Source organism: Tamandua tetradactyla, chromosome 25 (genome assembly GCF_023851605.1).
Source record: "Tamandua tetradactyla isolate mTamTet1 chromosome 25, mTamTet1.pri, whole genome shotgun sequence".
Lineage (NCBI taxonomy): Eukaryota > Metazoa > Chordata > Mammalia > Pilosa > Myrmecophagidae > Tamandua > Tamandua tetradactyla.
Window position 1 is genome coordinate 9,476,094 of NC_135351.1, and position 21,508 is coordinate 9,497,601.

The following is a 21,508-nucleotide window of genomic DNA, read 5'->3' on the forward strand; positions in this document are numbered from 1 at the left end:
CCCCCTACCACTTCCACCCGTCACAGTGACCCACTCGTGTTGCACCCCTGCCTCGCTGCAGATGAGCACTGCTCTGCAATTGCAGTGCTGTGTTCCGGGGATGCGGAGGAAATGGCATTTATTCTTTGGTTACTGTTGTGGTTGTTGGTCTCCAGAGTCGGTAAACAAGCAAGATGTGCTTGGAGCAGATTGCTCTCCCCCACTGCAGAGTCAGCGGGCCAAGAGCCCTAGTCAGGACACGTTTGGGGCTGAGCATTTTGCAGGCCCCAAATTATTGATGGGAACAGGTGCTCATACTTTCAGCATCATCCACTCGGACCTTATTTCCCTTTCCCTGGAAGCGACTCCCTTTAGGAATGAATGCCCTGGCTCCTCCAGGCCCTGCCTGTAAACATCTCGGACTGAATTTGCCAAGGTGTGTTGCTAAATTTAATCGCCAGTTTCCAAACCATGTGATAGTGTGTGACAGGCCAGCTCACTCCGTGAGTGAGCCAAGGGGCTTAAATAAAAGCTTTCAGATGGAAAGGATGATAACGATTCCTATTATTCACCCATGAGCTCGGAGACTGAGTCGTTGCAGTTTTTACTACTGAGGCACCCATTTAAATCTCATCAGCTCTGTCATCATTTCCCACCGGCTACAAGGAGAGGCTTAGTGGCATGGGGGCAGGGGGGAGGGGAAGGGTGGTGGCTGTGGAAAGTTTCCAGCCAGGTAGGCAGGAGACCTTTGCCAGCCCACTACATCCCAGGTCTCCGTGCCCTTGCAACACAAATAGCTTCTCCATCTGGAAAGAAGAACAGTTATAAAATCAGGAGTAACAGCTAATGGTTAGAGCTTTCAGGAAGGAGGTTATAGACTTAAAAATATATTGTTGGTGAAATCATCCGCATCAGGCCACAAGCCATTCAAGGAAAGTAGCATCATTCTGGCTCATATCCTTTACATTACCAATAGAAATAAAATGATGCTGATAATATTTGTATTTTCCCTGGCTATTTTCTCAGGAGGCCAGCCACCCATCATTGAAAATTCTAAAGGCAAACTTCTAAAGTTATTCAAAGTGTGGTCTGTGGCACATTTTGGAGCACTTGGAACATCTCTGTGTATCAGCTGGTAATTTCAGCTTATTTTCCTGAGGCTTTTCTTACCAGTGAAATGTGGTCCACTTTGACCTTCAGATCCCAAGTCCTCCGTGCACAACAACTAGACATGTCTGATTAGAGTCTAAGTCAATATTGGGAGACCTGGGTTCCAGCCATATCTGTGAATTAAAAGTAAGGTGGCATTGACCTTACCTGGGAGTTGGTGAGACCTGAAGCCTCTCAAACTCCATCCCCTTTCCCTGAATCGAAATATGATGTTTAACAAGCTTCCCAGATGATGCAAATGTTTATTACAGTTGGCTCTAAAGCTGAGATTGTCAGCTGTCAGCATCATATTACCTGGAGGGTTTGTTAAAATTTTGCTGGAAGGCCAAATTTCTTTGTCTTGATTTTGAACTTAAAAATTCCTATGGATGTTAAAAGAAAAAAAAAATGCACCTATTTCACTGTGAATAGTGAATGTAAAGGAAAGGAAAAACGGAAAGCTTGTTCTATCACAGGTAGGAGCTGCTATGATATACGAAGCACATGCCAGGAAGTATGTTTTAAAACTTTGTTATATCTGAGAGCTTTTAAAAACCGATTTAACCATTTCAGGGCAACCCGGTACAGGCGTGGTCTTTATGAGACTTCCACCTGATCCCAGTTTTAAGTGGTACGAATTCTATGCATGTAATGTTAAAGGCAGCCTGCAATAATGGAGTTAGTAGCCAATGTGAGTGCCCAGCAGTGCTGAGAACTGATCACTCTATTGTAAGCTTCAGAAACACAATTGATGTAACAGATGTCCAGATATTATTCCATAAATGGAAAAAGTTTATATGTGTTTTACACGTGGTTTTACCATCTTATATTAAAATGACCTTTTGACAGGTGTGCACTGTTTTGTCTTCAGTGAGCACATACCATACAAATTTTATATGTACATCAGGAGTGTGAATCCACTGGCACCATGTGCGTAAATGCCAGATGTGGTGATGTTTTATCTTATAAATGTGATCAGATAAAATAACTCCTGGCGGAAATTGTAACGAAAGCAGCTGAATGTTGACCTGACGACTGATGTTGTATGGTTTATGTTAAATGTATATTCTTATAATCAATGAAGAGAGCATTAAAAAGTGAAAAAAAAATTCCTATGGATGTTGTATTCAACTCTATAACCTATTTTAATTAATATTTGAATTAAAAAAAAAAAAGGTTTGCTGGGTCCTACCTGCAGAGTTTTTGATTTTACAGCCTGGGTTGGAAGCCAAGAATTTACCATTCTAACCGTGATGCTGATGATGCTGGCTGGGAGCCCGGCTCTGAGAACCAGGTTAGGATCCCTGGTTGCAGCTGTTTTGTGATAGCTGAATTCCAGGTCGCTGATGTCCTTAAGAAGTTTTCTTCCTTACGTACTTGGGCCCCCTTGAGCACTGGAATTACTGCATTCTCTTCCTTATGTGTTCATTTCTAACGCTTTAATCATCTTTGATCTCTTCCTGGAATTCAGCATACATTTCACCTCTCTTTCACTAGAAAGCGCTACACCAGACGTGGAAAACCAGAGAGCTCTGTGCTGTGCAAAAATGAAAAGACTTCATTGGAAAGCTCTACTTATTTTCTTACATGTAGTTGTTCTAAAATTCCCTTGCTTTTTTTTAAACATTTTTTATTGTTAGATATATATACAAAGAAAATAAAGAAAAAGCAATGATTTTCAAAGTACAATTTCAACAAGTAGTTTCAGAACAGATTTCAGAGTTTGTTGTGGATTACCGTTCCACTATTTCAGATTTCAAAACACTGGAGGCTAGAAGAAATTTTATTTTCCTTTTCTTTTTTTGTGTGTGAAAAATGACATAAATACAAAAAGGCAATACATTTCAAAGCACAGCACAGCAATTCATTGTAGAACAGATTTCAGAGTTTTGCGCTGGCTTTTTCAACTAGAGTTACACTGCTGGTTCAGAGGGAGCTTGTTAGGATGTAACTGCATCAGGATAACCAGACTGATTTGCTACATTTTTATTATTTTAATCACATAAGGACACATGTAATTAAAACCATCAATACTGAATTAAAAGTAAAGATTAACCTTTACTTATCCCCAGTTCCCTCTCCTATCCTCCACCCCAGAGTTAATGAATTTGGACAGTCCATTGCACATTCTTCTATGTCTTTTTCTATATACATATATGCATGTGTTTTGTGTATCTCTAGATGTATCTAGAAATATATCAGCTTGTGTTTTTTCTTAAGAAAAAATAGGATTATGCCATAAGTACTTCTCTGCAACTTCCAATTATTAAATAAGACGATTTCTTGGAGATCCTTTAAAATAAATAAATAGGGGGTGCAAGGGTAATTCAGTGGCAGAATTTTCACCTGCCATGCGAGAGACCCGGGTTCAATTCCCAGCCTGCACACTCCCCAAACAAACAAACAAGCAAACAAATAAACAAAAAACCAAACAAAAAATTCAACAAATGGTGCTGCAATAAGGGGATAATTACATGGAAAAGGAACGAAATGTGACTCCCACCATACAGCATACAAAAAATATTTGATAGACTATTTTATTCTTTTTGAATAATATGGCCATATTAGTTAATGAATGGATACCCTTGTTTATTGAACCAGTTCCCTATTGATTGCCATTTATGGTATTTCCATTGTTTCACTATTACCAACAAAATTAAATTAGCCTTCTCATGTGATTGTTACTGAGAAGTTGGCCCCAAAATATGTTCTATAAATTTACATTGCCCCCAGCCACCTCAGTGCCTTTTTCTAACCCTCTCATCAATGCTTGCTACTTATCAGTCTTTTGCATTTTTACCAATATGTTGGAGATAGCTCTTATCTGAGTTTGCATTTGCCTGATTACAGTTTGAAGTTAAACATCTTAAGATTATCAGTCATTTTACTTCCTTTTCTGAGAATGATTTATTCACATTCTCTGCTCTTTTCGCACTAGGTTTGTGGTCTTTTTTTTTTTTTTTTAAACGGGAGAAACAGACTGGATCTTAATCTTTGGCCTATTATAAAAGTTGAAAATGTTTCATCCAAGCCTGTCACTTGACTTTTAGTAACTTTGTTTGTTATCTTTTGCCATATGGAACTCATTTTTTATATGATCTATAATACAACTTCCATTGAATCGATGCATTGCTAATCTGATTCTTCTAATTTGCATTATTCAGAAAGGAAACAGTCTCTTGCACAGGACTGAAAATAACTTAGTAGGGAAATTTTTCAACAAAACTGAAGGAGTTGCCCACTTTCCTTTCCTTGTTTCTAACCCCTGTATCTTTTAGCATGCAGTTTTGGTTTGCTGGGGGATTTAGAAGATAAGTGCATCGCTTTAGGTGAATTGGAGACTTGTGTGAAAGAGTTGAGATGAAGTCAAAGCAGTTGCTGCGGGGAGATAATTCTCCATGGGTCTCACCTTCCTGCAGTTCTTGCATGCAGAGGCACTGCCTGACCTTGTTCCAAATTATCTTTTCAAGGATGTTTGTGCAGCAGCCTTGGAAGACAAAGAAAATGTCCCTTTCGGGAGCAAAGGGCAGGTTTGCTTGCTGTGCCATACAATACAGATAATATCTTCCTCTTGGTGAAGTTTGGCAGGTTTGCTTAAGGAATATTATAAATGTTTGGGGTTCCTCTCCTGTAACACACCCCACCATGTGTGCAGATGTCACCAGACCCTCTTCACTGTCCTGTGGGAACCGGTGCAAGAAAATGATAATACTTTAGCTACTGGTATTGCTGTGAGCATTAAATGGTCCCTTGTCTCTAATCCAGGAGTTTTGTATCTTCTGCCAGCATCCATGAACTTTGCAAGAAGGGGAAAATCTCAGCCCTTCTCAGTTCTTGACAGTTGGCATGTAATGAAGGACTAAAACACTAAATAATCTCTGCTGTTGTTCCAGTCAAACTCATTCCTTTGCTACAATATGAAAGTGGTCAAGTCAAGTCTTTCTCTGAAACTGAACAATCCTTAGATGATTAAGGACTAAAGAAATCAGTCACAACGAATTTTTACATCTTGTATGTAATTGCCACAACTTGAATATTCAATGAGCTTTCATATGGACAATTTATCCTGTGCAGCTCTGGAGAAATGAACTTATAAGCAGAAATATTTCAACTCAATGTATAAAGGAAAACAAATTCTAGCAATTAGAGCAATCCTGAAGTGAGTAAATTTTGAGGCATTAAATTCACTGCCGGCTTAGACAACCAGTTATGAGAGCTAGAAAAGGACTTCTACATGGAGGAAGAGGTTGGATTAGATGATTACAAAGATCCCTTAAAATTTAAGATGCTACTAGTGAAGAATATTGTTTCATTGGATCATCTAATCTAATTATTTTTATCCTGGGTATTACAGAAGATGAGCTAGTAGGTCCAGGTTGGGAATCTCAGAAGGCTGAACTTGGTATGATCACTGTGGGTTTAAGATCTAATACTTAGGGTGGGCCGTGGTGGCTCAGTAGGCAGAGTTCTCGCCTGCCATGCAGGAGACCCAGGTTTGATTCCTGGTACCTGCCTATGCAAAAAAAAAAAAAAAAGATCTAATACTTAGTTTCACAGAAACTCAGTCAAGTCTAGCCCACCCAGAGTGAGTTGGCACAGGACAGTTGATTCAAACTAGCCAAATTCACCAAGAGCTTGATTTAAGAACTAGAGAGTCAATGCCTTAATTTAAGAACAAGAGACAGACTTGTCCAATGACTATAATTTTCTTGTCCAATATCCAGGGATCCTAACCCTACCCAGCTGCTAGGTACTAAAGAAATAGAATGAATAACTAAATGATTGTCTGGTATACCACAAGCAATAGGAATAGAAAGACCCTGAAATTTGCTTCATTTGAATTGCATTGAGAATTTATGAAATCTCTCTTCCCCGTTGGGGAATACATTTTTTTGTGTGACCAGAATGTTCTTCTTTGCTAAACACAATGTTTTTCTCCTTTTGATGGTGCCAGAAATACTCAACAATTCTTAGCCCAGCCTCACTTTCTGGTCTCCACAAGGCCCATTTCCCTTCTGCTTGCACTTTGTAGAAGATTTGCACATTATAACGAGCATCTGCATTGTTTGCTGTTAATCTTCTTTTAGATTGGCTGTTTCCTAAAGGTATTTAAGGAAGTATCTTAATTTTATCAGTAAAAGTACCTGAAGCATTCATAGTCTTAGTTTCTAAGTTTCAACACTCCCACTAACTAGATAAGCATTCTTGACTCACTTAACTTTTCTTATAAGCCTCAGTTTCCTCATGCATAAAAGCAGATCACATATTTAACCATTAAAAGAAATGAAGTTCTGGGTGGTACGACGGTGGCTCAGCAGGCAGAATTTTCACCCGCCATGCTGGAGACCCAGATTTGATTCCCGGTGCCTGCCCATGAAAAAAAAAAACAAAAACCAAAAAAGCAACGAAGTTCTGATACATGCTATAATGTAGATGACCCTTGAAGACATTGTAGGTTAAGTGATAAAAGCCAGATACTAAAGGACAGATATTGTTTGATTTCACTTATATGAAATACCCAAAATAAGCAAATTCATGGAGACAGAGAGCAGATTAGAGGTTACCAGTGGTTGGGGGGAGAGGGGAAAATGGGGAGTTATTGCTTGATGGATGCAGAATTTCTATTTGGGGTGATGAAAAGTTTGGGTAATGTATGGTAGTGATGGCAACATGATGTTGTGAGTGTAATTAATACCATGATAATGGTTTAAAATGCAAAATTTCCCACTGTTTATAGGTTACCACAATAAAAATGTTTACATAAAATATATAGAAATTAAAAAGATTACAACACCTACCTATGCTAACAATTAACAATCACGTGCATTAAAAATACTTCATACTATCTAAATATCTACAAATATTATAAAGTGGTAATCATCATAACCACAGATAGAAACAGCATACAGGCCGTGTTGCAATAGTTGATTTTCCTGCAAACAGCTCATCTTACCCATAGTGTGAGGGTCTTATTATCTTCATATTTAGATGATGCTACTTAAAAAAAAAAATCTTGCCCTGTACCTAGTTCCCATCTTATTCGTGAGACCTACAGCTGTCTCTGTAATGGTTTGCCTTGAGAGATTTTTTTTTTTTTGCACTGCAAAGGGCAGACTGAATGAAAAATTGTGCACAGAGGGTCATGATCAACAAAACATGTTACACTGGGAAGACCCTGGTGTAGTGAATAGGGTTTGGCATGGGCTCATTCCGCACCTTTCACAGGGAACAGGGTGTTTTGTGAAAGATGGGTAAGGAGGGACACAATGAGAAGACAAAGGAATATGCCAGCAGCAAAACCATGAGGACAGTACGGCAAGGGGCTGCAAGCAACGGCTGGCACATTTAGTACCATAAATAAGAGCATGTTGGGATTAGCATTTGAAATCCCAGACAAGGACACTTCCAGCTATTCTAGGAAAGATGATGATGACACTCTCACTGCTCCTGGCATTTTCCAAAGTGATCCAGGTGGCCTGGTTGGAACCTGGAAACACAGAAGTGCCACAAAAAGAGAAATGAATCAAATTTTTAGAATTCTCAGTTTTTTTTAAAAGTTGCATTCAAAAGAAGAAAAATGGCATAACTTAATTTTCTCAAGAGCATTCATTTCCCATGCCATGCTTACACAGTAATCCACTTACCATAGTTGGAACCCAAGGTGTGAAAAATTCTGTGTTGACAAAGATTTGCGTCAGCTGCTGCCTCTGAGAAGCATGTAAAAACTCGTCATTTAATTTTAGCTTTATAATAAATAAGTGCTTTTTCAAACCCAATCAGTAGCTCAGGCTGTAACTGGGCCTACAGGTGTGCTCTGAAATCAGACACTACCAAGAGATTCCATCATGCCAAAATGGTCAAGGGGTGGGGACTATACAATCCATCATTTTGTATGTGTTTTTGAACTTTCTTAGCAAGTGTAAAGTGTCCCAACTAAATCTTTTAATCAGGTACCACTTTGCATTTATAAAGCCAGGGTGTGTGTGTGAGAGAGAGAGAGAGAGAGTATATGTATGTCCATGTGTGCACATGCATGCATATTCTACATCAGAAGATATTAGGATGGTCATTACTTTAAGAAATGGAAAATCATGAATATTGGAGGGGATGTGGAGGAATTGGAACTTTACTGCATTGTCGGTAGGGATGTAAAATAGTGTAGCCACTGAGAAATGCAGTCTGGTGGTTCCTCAAAAAAGGAACTACCATGATCATGGTGATGAATATACAACTATGTGATGATACTGTGAGTCATTGATTATATACCAAGAATGGAATGTTCATATGTTAAGAATGTTCGTATTTGTATGTTGTTATGTTCCGTCAATAAAAAAAAAAAAAAGAAGTACCATACGATGCACAAATTCCATTCCAAGGTGTATATCTAAAAAAAGTGAAAACAGGGCCTAAAACAGATACTTGTAGACGAGTGTTTATAGCAGTATTACACACAATAGCCAAAAGGTGGAAACAACCCAAATATCCATCAACAAATGAATGGATATACAAAATATGTTACATACAATGGAATATTATTTGGTCATAGAATAAATGAATTTCTGAGACATGCTGCAATATAGAAGAACCTTGGAAACATTATACGAAGTTAAATAAGCAAACTACGTTGGTCAAATAATTGTATGATGTCATTTATCAGAGATAACTAGAAATAGCACATTTTCAGAGGCAGAAAGTAGATCAGAGGTTACCAGGGAATGGGAGAAGCAGGGCAGGGAGAGATTTCCCTTGGTGGGCATCGAGTGTTTTTAAATAAAACTTATTTTTTTAAATTTAAAGATATTCAGAAAAGAGTGATAATTAAGGCAAAGAGCCTTGATGACAATTGATGACAATTACTGATACACATCATCTTCCGAGGGGTCCTGAGGCCATCTTAGAAAAAGCTAGCTGGACAAGTCTTTCTTTTAGAAGTGAAGGTTGTTGACTCTCTTGTGGCAAAGAAATGAGATGTACATAGAAAAAAAGGAATAGGTAACATAGATGAATGTAGGAAATGTAAGTGTGCTGGTTTGAAGGTATGTATTCATGGTTTGACCTTGATGTCTGAATTTTCTTGTTTTCTAATGGACGAACTTAAGTGCAGCCCCTATGATACATGTTTATACTTTAATTGGAACATTAGAGACATGAATCTCCTCCTTCCTTCTGTTCACTTCTCCCTTAGGCCCTAGGCCAACTGGAGGTTACTAATGGCAGAAAATGAGGGATACTTTATGTTCTAGTTTGCTAGCTGCCAGAATGCAATATACCAGAAACGGAATGGCTTTTAAAAGGGGTGATTTAATGAGTTGCTAGTTTACAGTTCTAAGGCCGAGAAAATGTCCCCATTACAACAAGTCTATAGTAATGGCCAATCAAAGGCATCCAGGGAAAGATACCTTGGTTCAAGAAGGCTGATGAAGTTCAGGGTTTCTCTCTCATCTGGAAAGGCACATGGTGAACACAGTCAGGGCTCCTCTCTCAGCTGGAAGGGCACATGGCAAATACAGCATCATCTGCTAGCTTTCTCTCCTGGCTTCCTATTTCATGAAGCTCCCCGGGAGGCACTTTCCTTCTTCAACTCCAAAGGTTGCTGGCTCGTGGACTCTGCATCGTGGTGCTGCAGCATTCTCTGCTCTCTCTGAGTCTCTCATTCTCCAAAATGTTTCCTCTTTTATAGGACTCCAGTAAACCAATCAAGACCTACTCAAATGGTTGGAGACATGTCATCCCCTAATCCAGTTTAACAACCATTCTTAACTAAATCACATCAACCAGGGAGATGATCTCATTACAGTTTCAAATATACAGTATTGAATAAGGATGATTCTACCTTTAAGAAATGGGACTTATATTAAAACATGGCTTTTCTTAGGGGGCATACTTCCTTTCAAACCAGCACACTTTATAAGTGAATTTTCCACATCACCAAAGTTTACCTTTAAGAACTGTGGTGGTCTGAAGCTGCACATACTTAAGAAAAACATGTTCTTAAATCTAATCCATTCCTGGGAGTGTAAGTAGGACCTTTGGATGAGGTTATCTCAGTTGTGACCCACTTCATTCAGGATGGCCTTAATCCTCTTATTGGAGTTCTTTATAAATGGAATGAATAAAAAGAAAGAGGGAAAAGCCACTGAAGCAAGAAGCTTAAATCAGTGCAGCCTGGAAGAGAAGGGAGAGACAAGCAGATGCTGCCATGTGCCTTGTTATATGGTAAAGAAGCCAAGGATCACCAGCAGCCAGTTTTTGAGAAGAAAGCATCATCTTAACGATGACTTGATTTGGCCTCAAACTGTAAGCTAATAAATTCCCATTGTTTAAACGGAACCCATTTCATGGCATCTGCTTTGAGCAGCCTAGGAAACTAAAATAAGAACCAACTCCTTAAACATACACACATACACATTGCAGGTAGGTATTTTTCTAAAGTAGAGTGCATTTCCATGTGCATTTATAGGCAGAGGGAAGTGGCCTTGGCAGGAGACAAATGGTCTGAAAATCAAAGTTCTGCCAGATCCATTAACTTGGGTAAGTTGTCACCTCTCAGAGCCTCCATTTCTTCCTGTATTTGGTGAGACTAAGTTCACCTGCTTCCCAGGGTGGCCACCAGTTTTCAACAAAAAAATGATGCATGAGAGTAGTGCACATTAGGGACCCAATAAATGTGTGCTTATTTTCTATATAAACAAAGCACAGTAAGCACAAATTTAACATTGTTTTGAGAGACCAATAGGATAATTGGGCATAAATTATTGGGTCTGCTGCCATATAATATTGCCTTTAGGGTACATTGAGGTGCAGAAGGCATTTAAGGCTTACACTAAAAGTTATCAGATTGCCATCCTCCATGTACTTCTATAATGTCTTTTATCCTTTTTGTTTCTCCTATTGTCATCAGCCTGTCCATTGTCTCTTCTATTGCTTTTACTGTTCTTGTCTCTAATAATGTCAGCTTCCACACCGGTTGTATCTAAAGTAACAGCCAGTGGAACCTGAGAGAGGCCTAAAGGGCTGTCCAGGGTGCATACAGAATGTTCTCAATACCGAGACCACAAAATAACTATTTTCATTATTCACGGGTCTCTAACGTTTTGTTTTTCTTCCCCCTGTGTTCCAGATGGTTGAGTTGCTGGATAATAATAAGGAACTCTATCCTTATGTGTGCCAGATGCTGACCTAAGTACCTTTCATGTACTAACTTATTTAATCCTTTAACAACCCTATAAGGTTGATACAATTCTACTCAAAATTTTATGAGGAAAATGGGGCATGAGAGGTCAAGCAGCTTGCCCAAGGTCATACAGTGGGGTGAGTGGCAGGGCTGGGAACTCAAACCTCAGCAATCTAACCCATGGTTGGTGCCTCTAACTGCTATGCTAGCCTGCTTCTAAAGCTTGTATTGAGTGGATGGGAAATTGCCATACTCAGGGCCAGTTGCATAATTTGTGGGGTCTAGTGCAAAATGGAAAAAGGGGCCTCTTTTTCAAAAGCAGGTAAAAAGTACCATTAAAGGTACTAAAATATAAATGTATTAGTTTCCTATTTCTGTGTAACAAATTACTGCAAATTTAGAGGCTGATACCCACAACCATTTATTATCTTACATTTCTGTGGGTCAGAAGTCTGAGGCCAGAGGGCCAGGTTCTATCCTCGGGGTCTCACTAGGCTGAAATCAAGGTGTTGGCTGGGCTTCATTCTCATCCGGAGTTCAGAGCCCTCTTCTAAGCTCACTGGTTACTAGAAGAACTAATTTCCTTACCATTGTAGAACTGAGGTCCCTATTTTTTTTCTGGTTGTTGTCCCAGGTCACTCTCAGCTTCTGGAGGTCATCCTCAGATCCTCCTCATCTTCAAGCCAGAAATGGTGCATTGAATCCTCTCTCCTTCAACTCTCTGACTTCCTCTTCTGCTCCAGCCAGAGAAAATGCTCTTCTTTTAAAGGACCCGTGTGATTAGATTAGGCCTGTCCAGACAGTTTCCCTTAAGGTCAACTGTCATACAAGATTACCCAAACATGGGAATGATATTCCATCAAATACGCAGGTCCCTGCCACACTTAAAGGGAGCCAACTATACAAGAATGTGGCTCACTGAGGGTCATCTTAGAATTTTGCTTACCGTAGAGATTATTCTTTCCTTCCAAGGTCTGTCTCTGGATTTATCATAGAGTTTATTGTTTGCTATTTAATGTCGTTGTTCTAAGTAAAGAAAAATTAAAATTTTGAATCATGAGCATGAATTTTTATCTTTCATCTTTATTTTGTGCACTGACAACTTTAACTGTAAAAGTAAGAGTATTTAACTCATACAGAATTATTGAAATTACACAATTCATATTTTGGAGCTCAGATATGCATACGTATTTCCACTTTAGCCAAACAGTGGGAATGCTGCAAAAAACTAAATTGTTTTCATTTCTTTTCTTCATATGTGCAAATTCTTTTAGCACCTCCTGCCTTAGGCTTATTGATAAGAAAGGACTCAGGAAAAAGAACTATGTATGGCCCTATCTTTTCCTTTTCTTCTACATTATCATCTTGAACATAAGGAAGGGATATGATAGGGCTCCTTGGTTGTTCCTAGTTATTAGAACACCTCTGCCTTCTTTCTGCATTTGAACAAGTTCTGGTTCAAATGGAAAGCATGGCCTCTTGGCGCTGTCAACACCCCCATTTACTTAGTTCTGAACATAGCATATTTACCTTGAACCCACTTTGAGTCTCACAAACTCCCATGCATCATGGGACCACTGGAATTCTGTGTTCATGCATCATATATACTGTGCACAAATGGGGCAAAAAGGAAGGGTGAACAGACATGTTGCATGTCTTACTCAGTCCACGTGCATACTCCATTATCCTTTCAGATGTCACATAAAAGCGCAAGTACAAAGATAAAATTATTAAGAATTTCAAGGTTGCAACAGTGAAGCATTAAACCAAGCACAGGGTCCTTCTGAGTGCAGAGGATCACACACCATAAAGTTGACTCTAGCTGTACTGAATGGTCCCAACAAATTGGACGCAATTTTTGAGCAGCAGCTAAATTGGAAATAGCTAGATGAGAAACAGAGCCTATGGCTTCAAGAGCCTTACAGTAAGGAATACCACTATTCCAAGTCAGATGAGTTGGTATTGTAACAACATGTCTTTAAAAACCATCAAACATGACTTTGACATTCATTAAATTCAACAGACATTTATTGTGCTTAGCACTGCCCCCCCCCCCAAAAAAAAAGTGAATGGGGTAGGGGGTGTTCCTTGAATGAATAGACACTTCTTTGATCTCAAGAACACTAGTCTACTTGGAGAGACAGATAACTATAGAACTATATTGTCAGGCAGATTATGACAGCTGCCGACATGGTAAAAACAAAGTGCTATGGAAGCAGAAGGGAGGGAGTATTGGATTCTAATAGGAGAAACAGAGGTTTATGAACTATAAGTGACATTTGAACTGGTTCTTAAAAAGTGATAAAAATGTTGATAAAGGAATGGGACAAGGGCATTTGCCTTATGTTGGATTCCCCCAAAACTAGAGCCTGAAAGAGGTTTTGCATGAAGGTAGTTTCCTTCGGGAAACAAAAATGATGGAACCGAGAAGAAGGAAAACCACACAAAGGTCTATTATGGAACTGGCTAGTGCTTTGGGCAAATGGGGGTCAGACCTACTGGAACCCCTGGAGGAGCCAGGTAGAATGTGCCGCTACCCCAGTAGGAGACCAACAGGAAAGGAGTTTTATCCACTAGCTCCCACTCTCTGTTGATCCAGCGTTGACCCGGGGCTATTAACTCTTCCACATGACCAAGTTTGCCCCTGCCCAACAATGACTGAACTGGCTTCCCTCGTTCCTCCTGCCTCGCTCCCATTACCCCACACTGTAGAGAAGCCCAAGGCAGCAGAGACAGAGGGTGCAGCTGGGGCGTGGCCAAGCTATCCCTGTGCACAGGTGGTTGCCATAGTAACACCTGGAACAAGAAGGTGTGGTGCAAGAGAAGCATCAGTGATTTATTTTCTACACAATATCTAGCCCAGCACTTCTCGAACTTGAGTGCGTCAGACTCACCTGGAGGGCTTGTTAACACAGGTGGCTGGGCCCCACCCTCGGAGCTTCTGGATCAGTGGGTCTGTGGTAGGGGCTAGGAATTTGCATTTCTAACAAGTTCCCAGATGCTGCTGCTACTGCTATCGGTCCAGGGACCCCATTTTAAGAACTATTTGTCCCGGCAGAAGAAACCACACGACACGGGCACGAAGGTCAGAAAAAAAGAAGACATGTTCAGGCAACACCATTAGCCCAAGTTGCACGGATCATACACGCGGAAAGAGAAACTGACGAGAGAGGTGACAGAAAAGGCAAATCAAAATCCAGGTCAGACTGCAGAGAACAGGGTCTTTGAATGGGGCAGCAGGCTTTTAAAGACAGCTGTCCCCTCAGTAGGGAGACATGAGGCTGATCAAGCAGGAGAAAGAGAAGTTTCTTAGAATGAAAAAAAAAATCCCTATCTTCAACAAGAACATAAAGTTGATGGCATATAATCATCAAGCATTCATGTTTGCCCATCACCACCGATAATCTACTGAGAATTGCTCATGTAGTGATCATCTAATGAGAATTCCAACAGCCTGAAGTGAGGAGGAGTTGACGTTGGTTATACTGTTTGTGCCCCCCTCCATTGTCTGTCCTTCTCTGAGCTGGGGAAGCTGACCTCTCTGCACTGGCTCATCCCAGATGGCCAGTGGGTAATATCATCAGGAAATCAAAAGGCAGGAGAAGAGAGAAGTTAGGGCATTTACTCTCCCTGCTCCCTCCAGGTCCCTCTAGGTTCTGCTGGTGGCTCTGTCCTCTGGGGCATCCTCTCTTGCAGCTACCCTTGCACAATGCATCTCTCATCAAGCTTCTGACAACCCTGAGGCCCCTCCCTCTCCCCCTCCAACCCCACCCCTTCCCCCTTCGCCTCTCTAGCCTCCGGGTAGTAGCAGCTACTCATGGTGCTACCCCTGAGAGTCTCACTACCCCAGCTTATTTCCCTAACTCTACCCAAAATGCCTTCACTAATATTCTTTTCAGTTAGACTACCTTCTTTCTACCAGGGTCCCAACTAATTCTGGCAAAAATTAGTGTGTTTTTTTTTTTTTTTGCCAGAAAAAGGCAAAACAAGAAAAATGGGGAGCCACGTTAAACTCCTTAAGTAGATCAGCATTTTTGAACTTCTTGGTATGAAGAATAACCCTTATCACAATCAAGTTGACCTTAAAATTTTTAGATGTAAATTCAGGACAAAATGAAATATAAAGTTAAAAACAAAAAGGTGAGCAATATGTAAAAATAAGCCAAGGCCTTGAAATGATTGTGGTGATTAAAGATATATCAAAAAAGCAAAGAGGAACTTCAGAGGGACACATTTTCCTTTCAACCTGTACGGAATTTGCTATAGGCAAGGGAGAGGCCAGCAAAGTGCTAACTTGAGCTATATAAAACTTTTCCCCATCTATACACGTTCTGGGAACATGGAATACTGGCAGGAGAAAAGAAAGCGTGATTTAGGCTGAGGACACCAAATCCTTCAAAATCATCTTGAGAAACAGACGATAAGATCAGATCAGAAATTAATTAATCAGGGAACCCAGTGATAACGCAACAGTGTCGCAATCAATTTAAAGTTCACTACTGGCTTGATTTATGCACCCATAATAAATCCGTCAAAACATGGCTCTTCAGTCAGTTTTAATTCCAGTCCATGGTGCTCTCTGACCCCCCCCCCCTTCCCCCACCCATATCTCTGCCTGGATTTCTCTATTCAACGTTTTGGAGAACACAGCGTTGATTCTGCCTTTGTCTTCAGGGCTAAAGAGTGGCAAGTTGGAATCATCGTGCTCTTAAGTGAGAGGATGGCCAGTTGGTGCAGATTTTAAAGGGACTTTCTGAGTGCTCTTAAGTGAGACAGTGGGTTTTTTTTTTTTTTTTTTTTGCAGTGAGGAAGGGTTTTGTTTCAGCCTCGCAGCTTCTTCTCAAAGACCCACTGTTCCTTCTATACTCTGTTTACACTGTGCCCTGTTGTTTTCCAGATTTCCAAGGTTAAATCCTGCACCCCTATTAAGGCTGTTTGAGTCCTTCAGAATTTCTAGAGTTTCTCTGCTAATCCGATGTGTGTAGTGCTTTTATTTTAGCTGGGCGTGAACCCAGGACAAATCGACACTTTTTTTTTTTTCACGACAGCAGGATTTTCCCTCGTGTGATAATCTAAAACGTGGTCTGTGTCCTTAATCTTTTTATCAGAAAGTCCTTCCACTGTGGAGGTTAAGGTGTCTTATTCAGGTGAGATGGCACTTGCATCACAAAAATAGGTAAGAGGTACTGAACACTCATTATGCGTGGGGCGATGTGCATTCAATCCCTGAAATAGTGATTACAGTAATCCTGTGACATAGTCCCAGTTTTACAGATGAAAAAAGTGAGTCCCAGAGAGACTCAGAGATGTCTCTAGGATCGTAGAACTGGTAGCTGACAGAGCTGGGATGTGACCCAGCTGGTCCATCTTTTTAGGGTACTCGGGTGTGTTCATCCAGGGGTGATTTTATCCCGCAGGGGTACATTTAGCCATATCTGAAGACATTTTTGGTTGTCACGACTGGATTGCTACTGGCCTCTAATGGATAGAAGCCAGGGGTGCTGCTAAACATCCTACAATGCACAGGCCAGCCCCACAGCAAAACATTATCCAGTCCAAAGCGGGAATAGCTCCAAGTTGGAAAACCCTGGTCTACCCAATAGGATATATTACATTTTAATATATGCATATATAATATTTTAAATGTCATTGTATTTGGTAGGACCACTTGGTTGGAACAGGTCTAACATTGTCTCTTTCAGATTTACCTTTGATATACAGGGTAAGAGAGCTTTGTTCTCCTCCCAATTTCTTTTCTTTCTATTCCCTTCCCTGAGTTGGAATGAAGAGACCAATTAACTTTTTGGCACGGTATTCATTCCCTGAGAACAGTATGTTGAGCTTGGATGTTCCACGAGGAGATACCAGGTTCAAAGACTGATTTGGTAAGTACATCCAGGTAGGCTTGCAGATAATTTTGTGGGGTTTTTTGGCTATGCTGTATGGTGGGGGTCACATTTCATTCTTTTTCCATGTGAGTATCCCATTATTGCAGCACCATTAGTTGAATTTTTGGGGGGGTGAGGGGGAATAAGGAAATACACGGGCTGGGAAGCAAACCCAGGTCTCCCACATGGCAAGCAAGAATTCTGTCACTGAACTACCCTTGCATGCCCTTAATTTTTTTTTTTTTTTTTTTTTTTTTTTTGCATGGGTAGGCACCGGGAATCGAACCCAGGTCTCTGGCATGGCAGGTGAGAATTCTGCCACTGAGCCACCATCGCACCACCCAATTTTTTTTTTAAACTATAAGAAATTGAAAGATAAAAAGAGTTCTCTTCAATTCCCCTAGTTTTTCTATACTTTGAAATAGCATACCAATTTTAAAAAGTTCAGTGCAGGGCTGCAAGCTCCAATTTCAAATTTCATAAAAAGTGTTTGATGCCTAGAGGCTCCTTTATTTTGAGCAAAGCAATGCTTAGCCCATATACATTTGTCTTTGAGGATTTGCCAGCAAAAAGCAGGACCCAGATATCAGGGGGCAGCTTTTCCTTTTCCCCACATGCACCTCAGCGTTCTCTGAAGTTGGTACATCCAGAGGAGAAAGGCTTCCTTCTCCTGTTGTTTAGTAACCAAAGGGATGTTGGAAGATTAAATAATTTTTTTGCAAATCAAAAAAAAAAAAAATGCCCAGAAGGTCCTTTGGAAACTTCTGGAAGTGTAAAGGTCATAAATGGGGTTAATAATAATACGTAGGAGAAAGCCCAACAGGACCGAGAACTATGGGAACTGCTTATAACTTCCCATGTGGCTTTAGTCCGGACATGAAAATCTGATAATGATGACTTTTAAGCATTTGATGAGCAGAAACATCTTGAAACATGTCTGTGCCTCAACAGGGAAGTACATATATCCTAGCTGAGAGAAGTTAGAGGAGTTGGACACGGAAGAGCAGCCCCCATGGCCACAGGTGGCTGGGCTGCAAGGGAGCTGAGGGGCAGTTAGCTCCCTGCAACTGTAAAGTTCTGCTCTTCTCGCTTGTTGAGCTCAACTTTCTGACCACAGAACGGAGAGGGCAGCATCTGTGAGGGAAACACTCAGGACCCAAATATGCAATGACTGTTGTGCAAACAACTCACCTGAGGATCTTGTTAAAATGCTGGCATTGATTTGGTAGATCCTGGTGGGGCCTGAAATTCTGCATTTCCATCAGGAACCCATGGGATGCTGCTGGTCTCCAGACCTTGATTACCAAGGATCTCATGAGGACATGAAAAGGACTCTGAGCCTCCTAACTTTTGCTTCCTGGGCTCCATTTTCTTCCCCATTCCACTCTCTAGACCCTAGAAAGCCGAAGACATCTTGACAGTTCAAGACTCTGGACAGCCTGGACCCTGCTCCCCTTTCCCCAGCCATCACCACCTTCCTCCTTCTTGGGTCACACTTGCCTTCAAATGGAAACTGAGCAGGTGCTCTGCCACACCCCTATGCTTTCTTCACTGCTCTGACCTCCACCCCCAATACCCTCCTCCCTCCCCCATTTGCTGACTTGCTCCTCACCTTTTTTTTTTTTTTACGTGTTCACCAATGTTCATAACAGCATTATTCACAATAGCCAAAAGGCAAAAACAATCCAAGTGTCCATTAAGATATGAATGAATAAACAAAACACAGTACATCCATACAATGGAATATTATTTGGCCATACAAAGGAATGAAGAACTTCCCTGGAAGGGTAAATATCATTAAGTTGTCAATACTACCCAAAGCAATTTATACATTCAATGCACTCCCAATTAAAATTCCAATAGCCTTCTTTTCATAAATGGAAAATCCAATTATCGAATTTAGATGGAAGGGTAATGGCCCCAAATAGCTAAAACCACCTTGTAAAATAAGAATGAATTGGAGGACTCACACATCCTGACCTTAACTTTTTTTTTTATTTCAAACTACAGTTTAAGCAGTTATAGAACAAATTTCAAAGTATGGTATGATTTACAGTTCCACAAGTTTTAGGTATTCCCTTTTAGCTGTACTAATACAATAGAAACTAACAAGAAATATCAATATAGTGATTCAGTAGTCAGATTCATTTATTAGATCCTATCTTCGTCATTACAACTCCTCCCTCTCCTTTGATCCTTCTCCTAATGCTTAGGGATATTTGGGCAATAACCATTCTAACTTCTTCATGTTGAAAATGGGTATCAACATTATGGGATAGGGCAATGCAACTAACTGGTTGATGCTCTTGAACACACTGGTGCCTCTGGGTTTTAGGGCTTATCTGGCATAGGAACCATCTGGAAGTTTTAAGTTTCTGAAAAATAAACTCAGTGAGTAAAACTTTTATAAAGCCTAAGAAAAAGCCCTGGGTATTCTTTAGGGTTTTCAATATACTGTTGTTTGGGGCTTGGCATACTGTGGCATTTTGCAATACCTAGCTGAAGCTTGCATAAGAGTAACCTCCAGAATAGGCTCTTTACTCCATTTGAACTCCCTTTGATACCTTATTTCATTACATTTCTTTTCCCCCTTCTGGTCACGAAGGCACTGTTGATCTCACAGTGCCAGGACTAGGCTCATCCCTGGGAGTCACGTCCCACGTTGCCAGGGAGACCTACATCCCCACATGCCATGTCCAACATAGGGGGGAGAGCACTCATTTTACTTACAGAGTTGGGCTTAGAGAGAGAGAGGCCATATCTGAGCAACAAAAGAGATTTTCTAGAAGTGATTCTTAGCCATAATTATAGGTAGGCTTAGCTTCCCAGATAGAGAAATAACCTTCATAAGAGCAAGCCTCAAAATCAAGTTCCTCACCCTTTGAGACCCTTCTCTTTTTTTGTGGAGGGGGTGAGTACATGGCCCAGGAATCGAACCCAGGTCTCCTGCGTGAAAGGTGAGCTTTCTACCACCGAACCACTTGAGATCCTCCTCTTTAAAGCTCTCTTAAGCACATGGGGGCTTCCCATGACAGTCTTTTAATAGCTCTAATATAGCCCATATGACAACATATTGTGATATTTAACTTACGTTTATAGGTCTCCTATTAAACTGAATCCTTAAGAGGAGAAACTGTATCTTAGTTATTTAGGCCTCCCTACTTCTTCACACAACACCTGGCACATAGCATGCATGGCAAAAAATATTAGGTAATAAATGAAAGAATTAAAGGTCACATCCATTCTCATCTTTCTCCCCCCATTACATCCTCTCATCGTCTTCAAAGGTCTCTGTAATAGGTAGAATTATGTGTCCCAACAAAGACACATTCTCAATCTTAACCCACATTCCTGTGAATGTGAACCCATTTATAAATAGGACCCTTTGAAGATGTAATATTAGTTAAGGTGTAGCCCAATTAAATCAGTTGGGCCTTAATTCATATTACTGGAGTCCTTCATAAGTAGAAGAAATTCAGTCGCGAAGCATCAAAGAAGGCTGCAGGAAAAAGCTGGAAGTTAGCAGAAACTGGAAAAGCAGACACAAGGAAAGAGAGAAATCACCAGGTGACAGGAGGCCGAGAGACAAGCCAAGAATAGCAGCAAGTCAGCACCAGAACATGAGACTCTGGGGAGAAAGCATGACCTTGCTAAAACCTTGACTTTGAACTCCTAGCTTTCCAAACTATGAGCCAGTAAATGCTCGGTGTTTAAGTCAACCCATTGTATGGTATTTGTCATAGCAATCTGGCAAACCAAGACCATCTCTAAGTCTTAAATGTTTGGGGTTATAGTTTAAGTGGTTTCAAAATAAGCAAATAAGAGCTAGCTTTTAAAAGTACTTACTATATGTTAGACAATGTTCTAAGCACTTTATTTTCATTAAGGCATTTCATTTTCATGAAAGTTTCAACAATCCTACAAAGTCATCATTATCATTCCCATCTTAACTATGAGGTAATGGCAGCACAAAGAAGTTTAGTTGGCCTAAGTTACCCAGCTAAGTACTTAAGCCAGGATTGGAACCCAGAGTGTGTGATATTTAAAATAAGGATGAGTCTTTGGTAGTATCAATAATAAGACAAATGAATCACACTCTGTTCTTTCCTGCCTCCCATTTCTCAGCCGTCTCCCACTTACAAAACCTCAGTCAAACTTTTTTTTCATAGTGGATTCACACCTGAGCTGGAATATACCTGTGCCGGTTTGAATTTGTGGACCCCAGAAAAGCCATGTCCTTTAATCTTCATTCAGTATTGCTGGGTGGGAGTTTTAAAATTATCCATGGAGATGTGACCCACCCAATTGTGAGTGGTAA